Source organism: Aphelocoma coerulescens, chromosome 2 (genome assembly GCF_041296385.1).
Source record: "Aphelocoma coerulescens isolate FSJ_1873_10779 chromosome 2, UR_Acoe_1.0, whole genome shotgun sequence".
Taxonomy (NCBI): domain Eukaryota; kingdom Metazoa; phylum Chordata; class Aves; order Passeriformes; family Corvidae; genus Aphelocoma; species Aphelocoma coerulescens.
Window position 1 is genome coordinate 130,894,135 of NC_091015.1, and position 18,909 is coordinate 130,913,043.

An 18,909-nucleotide genomic window follows, 5' to 3' on the forward strand; every position below is an offset into this window, starting at 1 on the left:
ACTTAAAATGTGATCATGATATGTGGTTTTGGACTAAGCAGACTTTCAGATTAATTTGCAGAAAGCAGCAGGCCTGATTTTCCTGCTGGGATCACCTGAGTACAATGTACGTCCAGGCTATGGGATCCATGATGTGCCATTGAAGAAGCTTGGGACAGCTTGATATCGGTTCTTTTAGAGAAAGCAGCACCTAATTTGATTTAAATTTGCCAGGGTGAGTATTGCTACAAATGATATGACAAACCCTTCTGATCTGAAATGTAATGAAAATTGAAGCAAATATTTTAAATGTCCTTTTTGGGAGAAGTGGCAAAGAGAAAAGCCATCAGTGTGGATAGGTGAATGTGCATGTGAATGGCTCGTCACTTTTTAATCTACTCAGTTGTTTTAGAGCTGTGTGTTTGGTACATTGTAAGGGTGTGCAGGAAACCACAAGAAGAGAAATATCATCTTTGTTTTTAGGAGGAAGAGAAACAGGGCAGAAAAAAGAATGTAACAATGAGGAAGGAGCAAGTTATAAAGGCAAAGGCAAAAAAAAAGCCATAAAAACAGGAGTTATAAATAAAGACAAGGGCTATGAGACAGACCACACAGTGGTCAGTTGGAGTTTTTCTACCCGTATCAGGCTTTTAAAAAGAGAAAATAAAAAATCCTTTCTCTTGGCAAGAATCACATTTACCCTCACTCCAAACTGTCCTAATTGACTCCTTGTTGAGACTACAGCTAAACTAAGTTTAAATTATACTGCATATCATAAATCATTGTATTAAAAGAATGCCACCAATAATGAGCCCTGCTTGGAAAATAAATGCATGTTTTTACTGTGCATTTTGTTTCCATAAATACCTTTGCATTAGTGCAGTCACAGCTGTTTTGGTGTCCTGATTCATTCAAGCACAGTGACTCTGCTGTTTGACAGAAAGAAATACATCCAAGGTGATAAGCAAAAGCAGCAATGAAACAATTACACAAGAAGAGGGTTCAGCCTCTAATCTCCTAATTTCTAAAAGAACTGCAGATATATGACCTGTCTGTAACAGTGAAATGGGATGCTGAGTGAAAAGTGTTAAGATGAATGAATGAGTGACATCTCCTTAAAGGAACCATTAAATTAGGCCTATAATTTTCACTTCCTGTATCATAGCTGAATAACCCATTTAAAATCCCCCTGCACCTGTGCCAAAATCAGTGCTATAGTGAGTCTATTTCCATTCACAGTTTTTATCTGAATTTGTCATGAAGGCATCTGTTGTGCTGTTAATAGGCCGTGACATTTCTTGTATGAAAAAGTATGATAATTGAAGGCTTAAGGGGTTCACCCTCATTCTGTTGGTGTCTCTGTTAATCATGTTGATCATTCTAAGTGACATACAGCTGTCCATTCAATTATATATGTTTCTCATAAATAAACGAGTTTCAATTGATTTTTAAGGGAAAGCTCATTCTCCAGCAAGAGTGGAAAAATTATTTTATGTCATAATACATTGCATTGAAAAGACGGAGAGAATTTTCAGGATGGCATTAAAAACTATGTTAAAAACTCCAAGGTAGTATAAGATTTTCGATTGAAAACGTAGGTATGTAGAATTTTAAGGTTTTTGATTGCTTAGATAATATTTTTTTCATGCATGGTGGGTGAACTATGCACCTTGCTAGCCAGTTGGAAAAGGTGTTCCCACCAGCAGGCTGTGTTTAAAAATGTGCATTGGATAACTGTAGGGCAAAGAGGGTGATGAACAGGTTTTACTGTTTGTTTTCTGGATTATCAAGTTGACACTTGAAATGCTGATCATCTTTCTGGTTACGGGCAGTTCAGAGAATCAACATCCAGATGTTTGAATTTATCAGCCAAACTTCACTAACCACTTGTGGAAAAACAGATCGGATGTTTTGGGAAGAGGGGGAGACAAGAGAAGGTGAAGAGTGTCTCGGTTATCCAAACATAAACAACTTAATTTTCTGTGTTGGTGTTCCACTTACAGCTAGGTGAATCTGCAGTAAAGTAAGGTGTAGTTGAGCTGGTTATTCTTAAGGATGAAATCTCTCTTTTATTTATTTTTTAAATGTATTTATTTTAACAGTACTTCTATGGCAGTAGACACCTGTTATTAGATTTGTGCATTCTTATAAAAACTTAGAACATTTTCTAAATAGTCGGTGATACTGACAAATAGAACACAGCCATTTGTTTGAAAGGCATTCAGAAGTATGTACTTATCCAGAATATAAGCACAAAGAACTTGAGCCAGGTGAAGCATGTCTGGTTCAGGCATAGCTAAGGCTGAAGTAAAGTTTGGTTTTAAATTGTGAAGGTAAAATGTAGGTCAATAGCTTGTTCTCGTTGCTCTTAGCTGGTTTGTATTGACAAGGAGTAACTCAAATAACATTTGGCCTTTGGATCAGTGGTGTGGCCTAGTAGCCTGGGATTTGTTACAGCATTGCTTGGATTCTGGAGGTCTTACTGCAGATTTTGCCAGGTCTGATTCAGGTAAATTGATCCCTGTGAGTGTAATCAAAGCTGAGAATGAAGAAAACTTCTCAGAGAAATATTTTTCATCTGGTGATTAGATTTTGCATAAACTGTGAAGGTATTTGGAATTTAAGTGATGCCTTTTGTCATGTCCCTATGCACCTGCACAGAAATGTGTGAATTTGTTTCCTACAGCATGAGATGCCCAGAAGAAAAGAGTAAACATTTATTTGTGCACTTTTAGCAGTTACTTGTAATGTGTATTCTTGGAAGACCATCAGAAATAAGCCTTGAAAGGTATTTAAACTTGAAGTCATACCTTCCAGATGGAGAGCAACTGATGGAGCTCAAATAGTAAAACACTACAGATAAAGACTACAACAAACCAGGATCAGTATTATTTCCTTTATCTTAGATACAAATACAATCCTAATTAGAGTGACAACGAGAGAATGAAGCTCAGTCAGCCATTCCCAGCACATGCCATCATACGTGCCACTGAAATTAGCAGGAACAATAAGGAGAAGGTACTTTCCTGACAACGTACTGCCTGATCTTTTCAAGGTATCTGAATTGTTTAGCCAAAGCAGGAAAGAATCAAAAAGTTCTTCTCTAGCCCACAATTGCATTTGGTACAACTGCTGTACAGACTGGAGCAAAAGTAGTGATATTAAAAGAGCTATCTGAATAGCAAAAATTTCTGGTCAGAAGCTCTAGAATTTTGTTTGTTTAAAAAGCAAAAACCGCTGTTGGCCATAAATTCTTAAGCTTGAAGAATAGATGAACAGAAATAGCAATGGATTTAATAAGTTGTCCTGATGGATGGTACATTTCTGTGAGTGACGTGGCAGCTTTCCAAAGTCAACCTGGAATATTCTTATGAAATCAGCCATCACCAATAGCTGCTTACCCCAGATGCCATGTCTGAACTAGTCTTGCTAGTTCACACTGTCCAATAAAATAATTTTGTGAATTTTCCACATTAGAAAAGAAAAAAAATTGTCCAGGGAGCAGCAGGATACACTGTGCCTAAATTCCTGGAGATTTGTTTCCTCTCTCTCCCCAAATTCTCTCCCACCTCTGCTTCAGTAGCCTCCTATCTTCTGCTGAGAATTGTGATCATCCCTGTGGAATATTCACGTAGTGTGTACTGTCTGGTTAGTGCATAGCTGAATGGCTGCCATGCTCTGGCCAGCACATACTTGCTGATTAGTCATCCCATTGGCAAATTAAAGAACTGAGTCCTCTCTAGTGAACTTTGTATCTTCAGTTATAAATAAATACTGCTCAAGTTTATTTTACATATGGAAAGTTCTGCGGCCTGGAGAGGCTTTTACATACTCTGTCATTCCAGAAAAAAAGGAGAGACTTCACTTAGCTGTATTTAGAAGAATCTAAAAACTGAAAACACTGGCAAAAAATAGGTAAACAATAGCTAGTATTGTTTTTAAAAAGAGCTGTAATTGATAGAGTTTGCCCTGTAGGAAGCTTTTTCAGTCCAGGCCACTTGCTTAGGGATCCCCCACAGCTAGTTTTGGTCTGGCTGTAGTAAAGGGGCAAGGCAGAAAATGAGTAGTACTCTTCAAAATTACACATTTCAGTAAACTAGAACTGATCAAATGCTAGAACTCTGTCATGCTCTTTCTTTGCAAGTAATTTTGGGGGGAATAACCTGTAGCATGAGCTCTCACACCTGAGAGTTTTTCCCAGCTTCTGGAAACTACTTCTGCCTAGGGTAAGCACACACACACACCCACACACCCACAAGAAATGGGACTTCTTAGCATAGAGACAAAGTCTTAGATGTATCAGTTACTGATAGCATTTCTAAACCCTCACCTGGTCTTTCATTTTACAAGGTTAAAGAATACAGCTTAAGGTTGCTGTTTTCATGAAGCAAACTATTTCTATTTCTCTCAAACTACTTCTGTTTCTCTTTAAGCCTATTTCACTTTTCAGTGATACATGTAGCAGTTGAAGAAATGTAACAATCATAGAATCTTGGCACACTCAATATCCTATATTCATTAGGCAAGTGACTCTTAGTAATAAAATTTTCTGTGTCTTATTCATTACTAAATTAATTTGATGGAGCTTTGGAGCTTGATGATATGAGTAGGATGTGGACAGATCTGAGAGGAGTTGGTCTAAAACTCACTGTATTTCATTACTCTCTTGAGATAGATAATGAAGCTTCTTCTTATTTTTTGTCTGGTTAGTTTTTACTGTATGACTGTAAATAATGTATTTGAATACTTTTTTTTTTTTTAATTGTGCATTTTTAAAGCATTCTGCAATAGGCATTTTCTGCCAGCCATGTGCTTCTACCAGATCTGTTTCAGTTTTCTACAGGTATGTCTTTCCCTCCTACTGGAGCAGAACACTTTCAAGAGTGGTTCATTTTGTTGTTTGCTTACATACCCCTGGGGTTTTTGTTTGTTTTGGTTTGTTGTTTTCTATTAATTTTTTTCTTGTCTATTTCACTATAATAGTTTCAGAAATTTGTCTTAAAAAATTTACTGGACTGGTAAGGTTTATACATGATTGCACTTAATGACAAGTAAAAGCCAATTTTTTGCTAAACTTTTCAAACTGAAAGAGCAATTACTTCATTTATTTGAAGTAGTTAGGCATGCTCACTTTTGTTTAGGTGCAGCCTAACTTAGGCAAACACTTGGCAGTACTGAACATTCAGGGCAGCAGTACATATATTTGCTGTACTATTAATCTTGTCCCCCCCTCAGTGAGAGGATGGGGATATGTATTTGGCAATCAAAAGAATAAAGTCTGTGACACAGAAATGTGTGACTTCTTTTGCTTGACATGACGCAGCCAAAGCAGGTCTGTTTGCAAGCAAACTGAAAGCAATGTCTTTGATTAAATACATGTAATTAATATTTGCTGTGATAAACTATGTAAATAATAAAAATTGTGTGAGTGTATTAAGCAGCCTGAACTGGGTAGGAACAAAGGCTAAGTCCAAAAGCCAGCCAAGGTGGGGAGTGGGAGTCAGAGGCGTTAGATTTAAATGGAGTGGGAACAGAAAGCTAGAATACCCATTTGTTAAGAGCCTATTTGCATAACGTCTTTGTAGTGCTGAGTTGCCAGCTGCCAGTTCCATCTGGCAGGCATAAGCTAGTGTTTTCCTCTGGGGAGCAGGTAGTAGTAATTCACCTTACAATTTGGGTATCTTGTAGGTGTGGTGGTCATGATAGAGTATCCTGTAGATTGTGGGGAGAGACTACTTTGCAGTGGAAGTGCACTATCATTCCAATGAGAAGTTTTCTGGTTTGTGGTTATGGAAAATCAGTTATATTGAAGGGTTATCATTCATTCTTAATAATTCAGATGACTCTGAACTTTGAAACTGCTCCTATTTTCATCTGATTAGTCAGCTAGTCAAATTTAAGATTAAGTCCAGGAAAACTAACATTCAAAATAGCAAGTTTAAAAAAAGCTAGAAAGATCTTCAGGCAGAACCTTTTACCATTACACATGCAAAAGTTCCTTCATTTTTGAGGGCCTTCAACTTTCATTCCCTTGCTTTGTGTGGAATGAGGGCAGGGTGCCAAGTTCTGTATATTATAGAGTCACAAATACCAGACTGGCATTCAGAGCATGAGTGGGTACCAGCTCCACAAGCTGACAGATGCCTGTCATTTGTCTGACATCTGACTCACCATATCAGGATTAAAGTTATTGTTTCTCATCAGTTAAGATGCTGACTTCATTTGTCCATATGTTGTATTTTATAATAAACACTGGTGTACTTTCTTCTATGTTCTTTTTTCTACTTCACATAACACCTTAAAACTCTTGGGCACAAAAAAAATTAGGCCATGGTGAGGACTGGTGCACTGTAATCAATAGGATGGTATGGTTTCCTGGTACTTCTTGGCCATCCATATGTGGTCCTCTATGCTGACTCACAGGATGTGCTCCTTTGCTGGGAGGGGGAGCCTGTCTTTTATTGTGATAGTAGAATTCTTTTGATCTTAGCTGCTACAGCAATATGAGTGAGAAATAGCTGAATAGAGTAATGCCAGCAACAGAATCTGCCCTGTGTTACTGCTTTTTTGTTTCCCGTATGAAATTCATAAGCATAGCTCGTATACTGGCTCCAAGATGGTATTGAATGGCACACAGAGCTGGATCATACCAACTGTAACTCTCTTGTTTCATTAACCATTCCTGATTTACCTCTGTAAACTTTCTGGCCATAGGTCTGTAGCCCTCAAACTATGTTATCTGGTTTGGAATGTACTTGCCTCACATTAGCCTGTGAGTCTAAGATCAAGCTACCATTAAATCTTCATCTTGGTGAAGGGCTTACAATTCTGTTGCTTTTTTCCTCAAATTTCTTGCTATGTATTTCTCTAATGCAAATTCAAATTAGTTTTTTAGTGGTAAAATTTCCACTGACTTCCATTTACACAGTCATTGTTTATCTTTCTGAATTTATCAGACTGCTACTTTCTTTGTAGTAAGCTGTTTTACAAACTGTGCCATTATCCCTTGCCAGTAGGTGGAAGGTGATGTTGTGAAGATCCAATTACACTGCACTGTGAGACTTCATTGCAGATGTACAGGAAGATAGTAATATGGACCTACAACTCCTATCACAACACATTAACTGAAGTAGTGAAGTGTTGAGCCTAATGTTGTAAAGAAGATATCTTATTTCAAGAACCTGTTTGTTTACTCATGACTGGCTACTAAAATGGCATTAATGTTAATTTAGAGTAACAGCCTGTGAACCTTTTGCATGCTGGTACATTCGGAACAAAATGCTTTCTCAATGGAAAGGTATTTGGGCTTCGGGATGGAGCTGAGAAGGATGGGGATGCAGGGAAGGAACAAGTGAGAAGAAGTGGTAAGTACAGTTAGGGAATTTTATGTGCTCGGGTGGGTAAACATGAGCCAAACAAAATTTTAATTTTTTAAACCCAAATGTACTTTATTAAATTGATTTAACTGTCTTTAATTACATTTTTATAAAATCTAACTGTAAGCCATAATGTGGACATTGAAGGTACATTACCAGAAGAATACAAGGTAGCAGAGATTTCCTAACACTGGGAGCTTGCTCTGCATGGGGAGGACATGTCCTAAGAACTAAGAAAAGGAATAGAACATACCCACACCTGAGATTGATGCAATGCTGGCAAACATGGTGTGTTCAACATCATCTTGGGAGAGATGGTTGTTGTTTGAAAGGGGAATATTAAGATCTTGAGGGGAGTGTGGAAGCCAAAGAAATGGCATCTGAGAAGTTCACATGCAGTGAAGCTGAGAAGAAAGGTAGATTGATGGCGCTGTGCTTCATTAATCCAATCAAAAGCAGATAATTACTCTAAGGATCTGGACTTTGATGATCTTTGTGGGTCCCTTCCAACTTATGATATTCTATGATTCTATGAATTAGACAATTCCATTAGACAAATAGACCCATCAGTGGCCGTCGGTGGTCTGGCTGGAGGATATTGCTATGACGAAAAGGCAAGACAGGTAGTCACCTGCCTACTCCAGAAGTCCATGGTGTTTCTCAGCGAAATTTCGTATCACAAATGAGAGCAGCCTACAGGTGATGGGGTTAGCACCACAGCAGAACTGTAGCTGTGTTTTGAATCCCTCATTGTATAGGTACTCCCTCCACTTGTGGTATCCAAGTATAGACCAGCTAAGTCTGTTTCTCTTCTTCATAGTAGGCTGCCACTTCCACTTGGATTAACAAAGAAGAGGATAGAGCTGCACAACTGTAATGCAGTGACAGAAATGGGTTGAGGGATCCCATCGGGGGAGGTGTAGGATCTTGCTGCTCTCTGTGAAAGCATCTAAGGGTCTGAAGTTTTATTTCTGTGAGAGCAAAAGTGATGTTTGCATCTCTACTGCCTCATGGGGAAAACCCACACAGAGATCAAGTCAAACAAAAAAAATTCCTTTGCATACTTGAAGTGTCATTCTTTAGGTGGTTTTGCCCACTTCTATCTTTGCTTTATCCCAGGATCCTGTAGTGAAAGAGGGGTATCTCAAGACATAATACAAAGTGAGTGTCTTTGCTGTCACCTTCACATCTTCTTTCAATGCAGCACACTCTAGGCTCTCTCTTTTGTTCACATCATTCCAAAGGCAGGATATAAGTACCATCTTTTTGTTTGTGCAATATATAATAGCTCAGGTTCAAACACAGTTTGTACGCAGTCCTAATGTATGAGTTTGTATGTGGTAGTTCTGTGTGTGAGCTTAAATATGTGTATACCTATCTGTTTATTAAAGCCTCTCTATAAACAGGCTATTGATAAAAATTTTCTCATAGAACTTCACAAGTTTTTAAAATAATGATAAAGTGTTTGCTTTGACCTACATGTGCCAAGATGTGTCTTGGAATGTTTTCGATCCCATGCTAGCCTATACTGCCAAAGGAGGAACTTATCTTAAGTCATAATTAGAATACAAAGAGAAAGTGGCAGGTTATTTTCCTTCCCCCTTTCCCCCTTCCCCCCCCCCCTCCCCAATCTTGTAATATCTGTAAAATATCTGATCTTCCTGGACTGATTGCAAAGCTGGCCCTTCTGCTCACCCCCGTGACTGTGAGCAGCAGGATTTTCATTGGGGGTTGCCAGTGGTAATATGGAGGCTCTGGGGAGTAGGAGGATCTGTTTACTTTACACTGTTACTGAATTATGTGATTTGGTCTGAGGAGTATTTATTATCTTGTTTATGTATTATTGAAACCTTTAAAATATTACCAATGATGCCTACAGCACTGAAGGGTGGCTTTTAAATCATGTTATCTAGTAAGTATAATCCAATTAAATTGTGTAAAAGTACATACTTGCAAGTTACAATCAAGGAAGTCTTTTGTATTTTCTATAAATTTGAATAATTTTATGATGCTGAGCTTATTTGCCTGAGTGTACAGCTATGCATTTTTATTTTGTATAACATTCTCATTTGCAATGCCTGGTGGACCATGAAAATAAAATGGAAGTAAAATATTTAATGTAAATGAAATTATGTTGGAAGTCATCTGCATATTGAAATATAGTATATAATAGAACTTTATTCCTTTTCACCAAAGAATCCTGTAACAGTAAAAAGATAAGAGAACAAGATTTAGTATATGGAATCAGTTCTGTTGTGCACCAAGTCTAGAAACAGTAATAAACTTCTGCTCAAGGAAAAGGTTAAAAAACAAGTATCAAGAACTGTGATACAGAGAGCCAGCTACTCAGGACTGCACATGTGAGGAACATTCCTTTCTAATCTTTGTAGGTGATCGAGTTGTGCCCTGGCATGGGACCCTGGAGTGCTCATATTACCATAAGCTGGCTCAGCAAGGAACTATTCTTGATTTGTCGACAAATCATCCAGCCCCTTAAAAAGTCTTACAATCTGTATGTGCTGTATTCATGTCATAGGGAATGTAATGGTACTAATATAAATCCCTTTTATGTTAAATTGCATGTCCTTTAGTTAGAAATGTGATTAATTACTTCTAATTCCACAAAACAGAAGTCTGTTTTTATTAGGAACTTCATAATTCTCTGGAAACATAGCTTTTCTTTCCCTAGAGCGAGAGATTCTTCAATTCATTATTTTTTAATCTAGGAAAATCTTGATATTCCACTGTCTTTATTTTTGGTCTTTGCTTCTGTCAAGCATTTACATATTTTAAACTAAAATAACCAAAAGAATGCTAAATGTTTTCAAGAGGTTTGTAAATCAATATGTTCAATTCTTCCAGACAGAAACATCAGAGCTGGGAGGGAAGATTAACTGTTTGGCAGCAAAGGGGAACAACCTACCATGTCTAACATAATTTACATAAATCATTCTGTTATTTATTCCTAGTTCTACACAGTACTGTTTTCTTCCTGTTTTAGATCTTCTTGCTAAGTTAATATTTTGTAATAATGATAGTACAAATACAGATTTTGTGCTTTGTTTCAGTGTTAAGAGTTATCCTGACATAATAGGCAGGGATTTGTGAATTGAGAATGGTATTGAAGTTTGAAGGTATTTAAATACAACCTCCAAAGTTCCCTGCCAGCCAAAGTTTTTCTGTCATTTTGAGGGAAGCATCAGTAGTTCTGTCCAAGAAACCAGAAAAGCCTCTCTGAATAAACAAGACCAAGTCTAGCATTCTTATTCCAAATCCTTCATTTTGAGGACAGAAGATGTGGTCCGTGAGATCCTGTAGGCTCGGACTGGCATGAGGCCAGGCTGAAATAGTGGCAGTTACTGCAGCAGAGAAGGGACTTTCCTTGGCTAGCTCAGGAAGAAGAGTCATAGCTGCCCAGTGGTAACACTGAGATGATCTGCAGGAAGGGTCTTCAGAAGTGTAGCTGTGCTGCAGAAATTAATCATGGCAAAGCACACAGAAGCAGAACTGTGTGATACATGTGTTGCTGGACTGAAACAGATGTGAGAAAAGAGCCAACTTGAGATAATGACTATGGGGACCTATGGTCACAATTCTTTTGTGGCTACATTGTAGCTCAGTAAACCTGATAGCGTTTGGAATGAAGTTATGAACATACTTCTGTTACATGGTAGATTTTGCTGCTTTTATTGAGTGTATTGCTCATACATTTACACATTTAATAGAAATGTGATTGTGTGTCTTTTTTATTCACTCCTCTTTTTCATACGTACTATCAGATCTCAGTTTTCCAGGGGCTGGATAGGCAGAAACATGGTAAATGTGATTAATGAACAAGCAAATCCAGCAAACTGTGATGCAAGATAGAACTGGAAAAAGGAGAAAGCTTCATTGGCCATGGAAACCAGAGAACCTCTAGCTGAGCCATACTGGTAGGTCTGGATAGTGAAGGTGTGGCTGTACTTCTTTTAGAACATGGCTGGCCTGCACGAGGCAGTTCAGTTCTGCCTCCAATAATGTGGTTGAGCCACCTCCTAGATAACCTAGATAAAGTCACCAGAGATGTTTTGAACAGTTGGCTATCATGCAAATATGTGGCTCCCTGCTCACAAAGTATCTCAGGATTTTTGAATAAAGAAAAACTGAACAGGGAGATGGTTTATCTTCTCAAACTCAGAAGCAGAGGCCTGATCACCTGGCTGACCTGTGTGTGTCTGAAGGTACAAAGCAGATCGTATAAGATTTGACACAGTAGTGTTATAAAGAAGATTCAATCCCAACAGGATTGGAATAGGATAGACTTTCTTAAGTGTTATTTAACCATAGCACCCGTATTAACAAAGAGTAGCTCCAGGAATTCAGTTGTTGCAGAAGCATGAAGATCTGGGGCTGCTCAGACCTCTAAAAGCAGCCTGTAAGCAATACTCAGAAGGCTGTCATAAATGAGAACAGTTCCTAGCTCACTGCTGATGCAGCTGAGCACCAAAGAGTGATTTCTGCTTCTGTGCCAAAATAAAGCAGATACAGAGTCAGGTCACTCAAGGGAATGTGAAAAGATCTATAAAAGACGCTCAGCCCATAAGATCTGCCCAGTGATACCTGCACATATCTCTGCTGGCTCAGTCTTTGTATTTAAAATGTCTCATCTCTTTTGAGTGACTACATTTTAGTCTGAGTCTTTTCTGAGAGATTATTCTGAGTGCTGATACTGACAAAAAAAAAAAAAAAAAAAAAAAGACTAGCTGTAGTCACATGTTTTGTATTAGTAGAAAGGTTTTAAGTGGGGCTTTTAAAGTGTATGCATAGGGATAAAAGGTCAGGGATTTTTCTGAGGTATAGCTGTCTATGTGATGTTTAGATTCTAGAGTCAATTTGCACTACCTCAGACCATGGCTGAGATCAGAGGAGAATCTTCTTGCTAAGAAGTGGCACGAAGTGCAGAGATGCAGTCTGACCTAGTAGGTTCACAAATACAGTTCAGCATTTCACAGACTTAGCAGCTCAGTTTTGAAGACACTGTGTGTATAAATGAGCTTAGCAGAGTTCCTGAGCTAATGAGCTCTGACTCTTGCTACTGCATGATAACTGGGGCACAGAGCTGCACTAATGCAGCTTTGTTGCTCTGTGGCCTGGAGCTGGCTCATTGTTCTTAGATTCCTATGAGAATGCTGGGCCCACACCATGCTCAGCACAGTCAGAGCCCGTTGAGATCTGTCTGCACCCATCATTGCAGAGTGATTTGGGAGGTTGTTTCCAGTGTCCTTTGAATGAGTTGCAGATGAGTCTGGTTCTTCTGCTCTTTAAAACTCCTCTAGTTCCAAACTACTTTTGGGCACTAAGTAGAGTGTTTTTCAGGCTTCTGATTTACCACCATTTGGTGAAGAATAAAATTACTTTATTCTAGACAAATATTAGTTCAAAACACCATACTGGATTCTGAGATAGTGACAAAAACTGATATAAACAGCTGGCAATAGTGTGGGGATTTGTTTGGGGTTTGGGTGGGGCTTTTTTTCATGGGTGGTTTTTTTTTTTTTTTTTTTGTCTTTCAGTTCTATTATCAGATGTATGAATGTGCCAGTTTGGCAAGGTGTCATTTTCCAGTTCATTGCTTTGGAATGTCATGTGAGAAATGTGCATTCGCATTACAAGTCACTTTAATGGTTAATTGGATAAATGCAATTTAATGAGAGAAATGAATTTTTTAAATCAATGTTTATGTAATTCATCTGTCAAGAAATTACCCTTATGCTATAATATAACATTAAGAGAGACAAAATAAAATAATGAGATGAATAAATTATCACGTACTGAACACTCATGTTAGATATGCTCTTTCCTCTTTTCAGTTGTGTCTGTTAGTAAGGCTTTTGAAAGAAAAGAAAATCGTGATTGAGCAAATGAAGGTTTAATAGAGATTTCTAGTTTGCTTCAGTCCAAATTTAGACAGTGGATTTTGTGCTAGAAGTGTCCAGGTTGTCTCCTGTCTGAGACTCAGAACGCTGATGCAGATGCCCAAGGCCTGGTGTGCACAACTTTCCCCACAGCAGACTATCCCAAAGACTTCTGTGGTTGCTAAAGATGTTATGCTGACACATTCAGCATAACATTTCTGCTGAGGAATGATTTCTATGGTTCTCTTAAGAAACTACCTTAGGACTACATTGGGATTAGAAGATGGAGGAGGCTTGGATTCATTTTGCCTGATGATGGTGATCTGGGCTGCTTACATTCAAAGACCAGAAAAAGACTTGCAGAATACAAAAGGTTTTGTCTGAGATGAAGATGAATGTAGACTGACAATGGGGACACTCTGGTAGAGGAAGGTATTTGTCAGTCTGTAGGATCACTTTTGGCTCTCAAAAGGAGAGAATGGCTTACATTTTGTTGTATCCTAAGAATGTTCTGACACTGCCGTCATTTAAACATTAACTCACCACTTCACCTGAAGCAATGTTTCCAGATTTATTTCTGGTTTGTATAATGGCAGTGCCTTTGTCCAGTGTTTTAGGATTTTACTAGGGACTACTAAATGGAAGTGTAAACTGAAAAGCCAATTTTCACACCTTGGAAGTGGAAATAGACTTGTATCTTTTACAGGCTGAGAGCAGAGCAGGTTTTGCAACCCAAGTTTCTCTAGGGACTTTTATACTACCCCACTATATAGGACACCCTTGACAGTGCTCAGGTTGTACCCATAACTCTGTCCTGGGGTGAAATTCTGCTTTCTGGTTGCAGTTCTCCAAACTAGTACCATGAGCTAGTTTGAGCACAGAGCAGATATAAGTAACAAAGGGCTTTAGCAGAAAGCATGTGTTCTTCATGGGGCAGGCACCAAAATCCCTAAGTTGTGTTTGCATTCACAGGTACATTCTCTGCTCTTCTTAAATATTATAAGGCAGTGTTTACTCTATCACCTGGGGTTTTTTCCCCCCAAGGAATTTTAACATCTCATCTATGCTCAAGTATCTTACTGACCCCTGAGACACTACCTAGTGAATTAGTCTTTTACCTCTATGGCAACAAATAAGTCCTATTTATTCTATCTGAGCATGTGGTTACCTTTTAGGACCTCTACATAGTGCCTCTTTTAGTAAGAGTATGATTGAAATTTTATTTATTTTGGAAAAAGAAAAGTATCTTGCTCAAGACTATTGATCATGAGCTTTTTTGATACATTAATATGAATACTTTTAGGATTGGTTGGCATAAAATATTCACCTTTACTACTGACAAAATGTGGAGCTTTGGCAAAATACATAAAAACGTTATAGTGCTATTAAACAGTCTCTAAAAACAAAAGGAGAATTAACTGGTTTGTTTTTCATGGTCTATTTAGGAAAATAGCAAAATGCTAATGCAAGTTATAGCCTTCTCACGTGTAACCCAGCTGTTGTTTGTAGTATGGGCGGAATTATTTTTTTGTTATTTTCAAAAATATGTTAGAAGTTATTATCCTCTTTGTATCCTAGTTATATGATATATTGCAGGTAGCCAACACTTCTTTTGTGTTAATTTTTCAGTTTATGCTGGTTATTTGATTATTAAGTTTTTGAGAGTAATTACAACCATGCTGGTTTTCTGGTGTGAATATATGTTTTTTCTTGAAGTAAGAAATATAATTCAAATTTTAAAAGTTGTACATTTGCAATTATAATTCCATAAACCCAGTCATTTGTTTTCCAGCCAAACTAATCCAGGGCAGGGGTTAGAAAACTTCCTGAAGTTTTGCTGAAGATATTTCTACCCAACAGCAATGCTCAGTTTGAGGCTGAGGAAAAGTGTGATTCTCTCTTTGCCAGTTTAAGCTCCTGCTGAGTGCAGCGAGGTTGCAGACTTGGTAGCTTCTGCAGCTCCTCCTACTGTGACTGAGTTCCTGCCCTGGTTCAGTGGATAGGTGAGAGCCTACCACCACCTTGGGGTGAAGCAAACACTTAGGTGAGATGTTGGCGGTGCCTTGCTGTTGAAGCACAGAGACTGTAACACAGCGGCCGTAGCAGTAATGTCCCGCGGCAGTCACGCAGCGCAACACTGCGGCATTAATTGGAACGCATTAATTTCAGTGATAGTTCTGACAAAAACCTCTGTCCAGGCTTTTCTGCTTTTCCTTAACAGGCAGCACCAAGGGAAAAGAGTGCTTCGAGTTCCTACTGAGTGATTCAACACTTTTCAGTGTCTGTCTTGATGCTGTGTACACAGAGACCTCATTAATATGTGTCTTTTCATAGTGTTGTTTGTCCTTTTCATAGTGTTGTTTGTCCTTTTCCCAGTGGTACAAGTAACAAACTGCTGTTCCCATGACTTTTACCAATTCCCAATCTGTGCACAAGTTTAAAACTGCCTACAGCCTGCTCAGCTGAGGGAAGTTATTATGCAGTGACATAGAGAATTTAAAACTGAATAGCACTTCTGGAATAATATCCTGTTATGACTGCTTACTCCAGAATACAATGGCATGCAGACCCCTATTGTGGCTGTTGCAAAATGGCTTTTACTGCAGCATCTGTTTTTGGTCAAGCTTGTTGTGTGTTGCAGGTCCAAAGAGACTGCAGCCCTCTGGGAGAGAGTGCAACTTTACCCTCATTCCACAATATTTTCTGTGGGAGTTCATAGCACACAACTGACCCTGTCATTCACTTGTGCTGGTATTCCCCTGTCTCTTCTTAAAAAAACCCTTCTCGTTCTACTAATTATCACCAGACTATTTTGAGTAATACAATGTCCTCCTTTGATTTTTTTGATGGCAGTTGAAACTGTTAAAACTTCCAATTTTTTTTTTAATCTTGAATCCTGTAGATGTTATTATTGTCAGCAATTTAGGAAATATCTTGTAGCAATTTTCAGGTATACTGTATTCTTCCTGGGAGCTGAATTGCTCAGTCACTAGAAATAGAAATCTTGTATTGGACTGCTAAAAACACTACAGCTAGTGAAGTTCCTGTGGAACCCTGGATAAACATGTGGAAGTCCTACAGAAATTCCCACAATTAGACGTTGTCAGTCCCTGGGTATTTGAAGTTGTTTGGGACATGGAAACATTTCTGCTTTATTTTTACCCTTGCATGGAGGCTCTTTCAGTATCATGTAAAGATAGTTGTATAGTGCAAAAATATGATAACCTTAATAGACCATTTGAAGATGGAAGGACTGTAATTGTAAGAGCTGTTAACCTAGACATTTTTACCAGACTGTCAATTTATATAATATCAACTATGTTGTAAACTAGGATGAGGGGTAATGACAGGAATTTAAAATAAATACTAAAATAAAAATACTTTAACCATCTGAAGTCTATAAAATACTTTCAAAGTCTTACATCATTTTCAGTGTCATGTGCTTGACACAGTATACAGTATTCCTCAGGAGCAAAATTCCTGACCAGTCAAGCACATACCAAGGGAGAGATGTGTGAGACTATTTCAATGGTGTGCTATTTTTACAATATACAACAAAACTGCTTCTCACAAATGCTCAGGTTTCACTGTATTCACGTGGAGTTTGCAAACCTGATTCTAGGAGCACTCTGGACTTTGAGTATCATATCCCATGTTTGCAGATTTGTTTTAATCTGCTAGTATCTTGGAAATATTACTAGCTTATCATGGTTAAAAAATACCGTTTCCTGGTTGCATAACATGTTCCTCTGGAAAGCAGCTTCTTAAGAAGAATAGCACAGGAATCTAACCCAGCAACTCTTGCAAGCATTCCTGCTTACTCTGAGAGGATAAACCCGTATTAGGAAGCACATTCCTTCTCTGTAAAGGGCTAAGAATTTCAGGCAATTTCCGTACTGCTCATTAGAGGTCAGTAGTGAAGCACGATGGAAAGAAGAGTTGCGCAGGCATTTAAAAAACTTGGTTCCTTTCTGTTCGGGATTTGAGACAGGGAAAAAAAATCTGGTTTCCAGATGTAGAATTTAATTATAGTCTCTTAAAAGAGATTTAATGTTAAAATGAATGAGGATATAGTTTATGAACACTGGATAAAACATAAAAGTAATTTAGTCCCTGGTAATATTTATTTTATGTTCTAGTACAGTATCCAGGAATTGAATGCATGCTAGATGATTTTGTAGGCAAACCCAACAGATTTAAATTACAAACTAAAGGTGTAATAATTATCTCGGTATGACTCCCAACAGAGATACATTACATGAGAGAAAGCCACATGGCTGCCTTAAGGACAGTGACTGTCATCTTCTGTTCTGACTAATCAGTGCTATAGTGAGTATATGGTGAGTATCATCTAAAAGTTTCAGGTTTTATGACCTCATTTGTATTTTAATGTGGATTTCAAATCACAAATGCATGCAATGTAACTCTTACTTGGTTACTGATGTCCTGAATGGACATCTGATCTTCCAGTTTCAATATGCACCATTAAGGCCCATCTCCCCTCTCTTCTAAGGCCCATTGTGGCTCCAATACAAATCTCACCATTGTTAAGACTCCACTGCCTCCTGCCAACTTTTTTGTCAGCACCCTAAAATAGGAGAGCCCAAGGGACTAATGGTTCATATTGGTAAGAATGGTGAAGCAGTTGAACAGTTTAAAACAAGTGCTTTTAAACTTCCTTGAGAAATTTACATAATCTGAAAAAAAAATTCTTCTGCAGTCATCCAATTTCAGAGTGGAGAATCACTGTGATTTTCATTTTGGTCTTAGAGACAGAATTATTAGTGTACTAAATCAAGTAAATTGCATATCATGCAAAGGTAGGTCATTTTCTGGATTTAATAATGCAAAATCAATAGAAGCATTTACTGCATTCTGGTGCTTTCTGAACATGGTCTGAGGCAGTTTTTCAAAAAACAGTTTTTCAGCACTCAGTGTACTGTGAACTGCTGCCAAGGCAGTTCCTCATAAACCTCTCCCAGCAGTCTCTGCAGTTAACATCTTCCTTCCTCATCCCCTCTTCAGGCTTTGCTCAAAGCTTCAAGTAAACATTTCAGCCTTTACATATAAGAATAAAAATCACAATCAGTCAGCACAAACTTGTGCCTCTCTCTTATGGAAGTTTTTGGGTTTTAACTTAAAGATAAAAAGGGTGCCCTTAAGAATCCAAAACTTCACTCCTTGTCTTCTCCATCCCATTCTCTCAGCTCGGCAAGGAGCTGGGCTCTTTCCTATTGAAATTAAACAAATAGTTCTTGATGGCTTTTTCTGGAAGTTACAATTACCTTTAAAAAAGGGAATATTCCTTCCATCAGTATCAGGGATATATATCCATCTCCATCCACTGCTCTTTCCAGGCTATCTAGTTGCAATCACATTAATCTCAAGAATGAAACTAATGGAATCTTTTTTTCAGTGTTAAACATGGTACATTAAAATACCTAAAGAAATTAGACGCTCAAAACTGAATCTTGCTCTGATGGACAGAACAGAGTTACCTGTTTAGACTGAAGTACCAGGAAATCCATTAGTATATTCTGCTTACCATTCTCATAGGAGATAGTTATTCCCAGGAACATAAACATTTTTAAAGTGAGGTGGTAAAGTCAATGTGGTAAGTTAAGATCAACTGTATTTTTGAAAGAATCTCAGGGACTCTA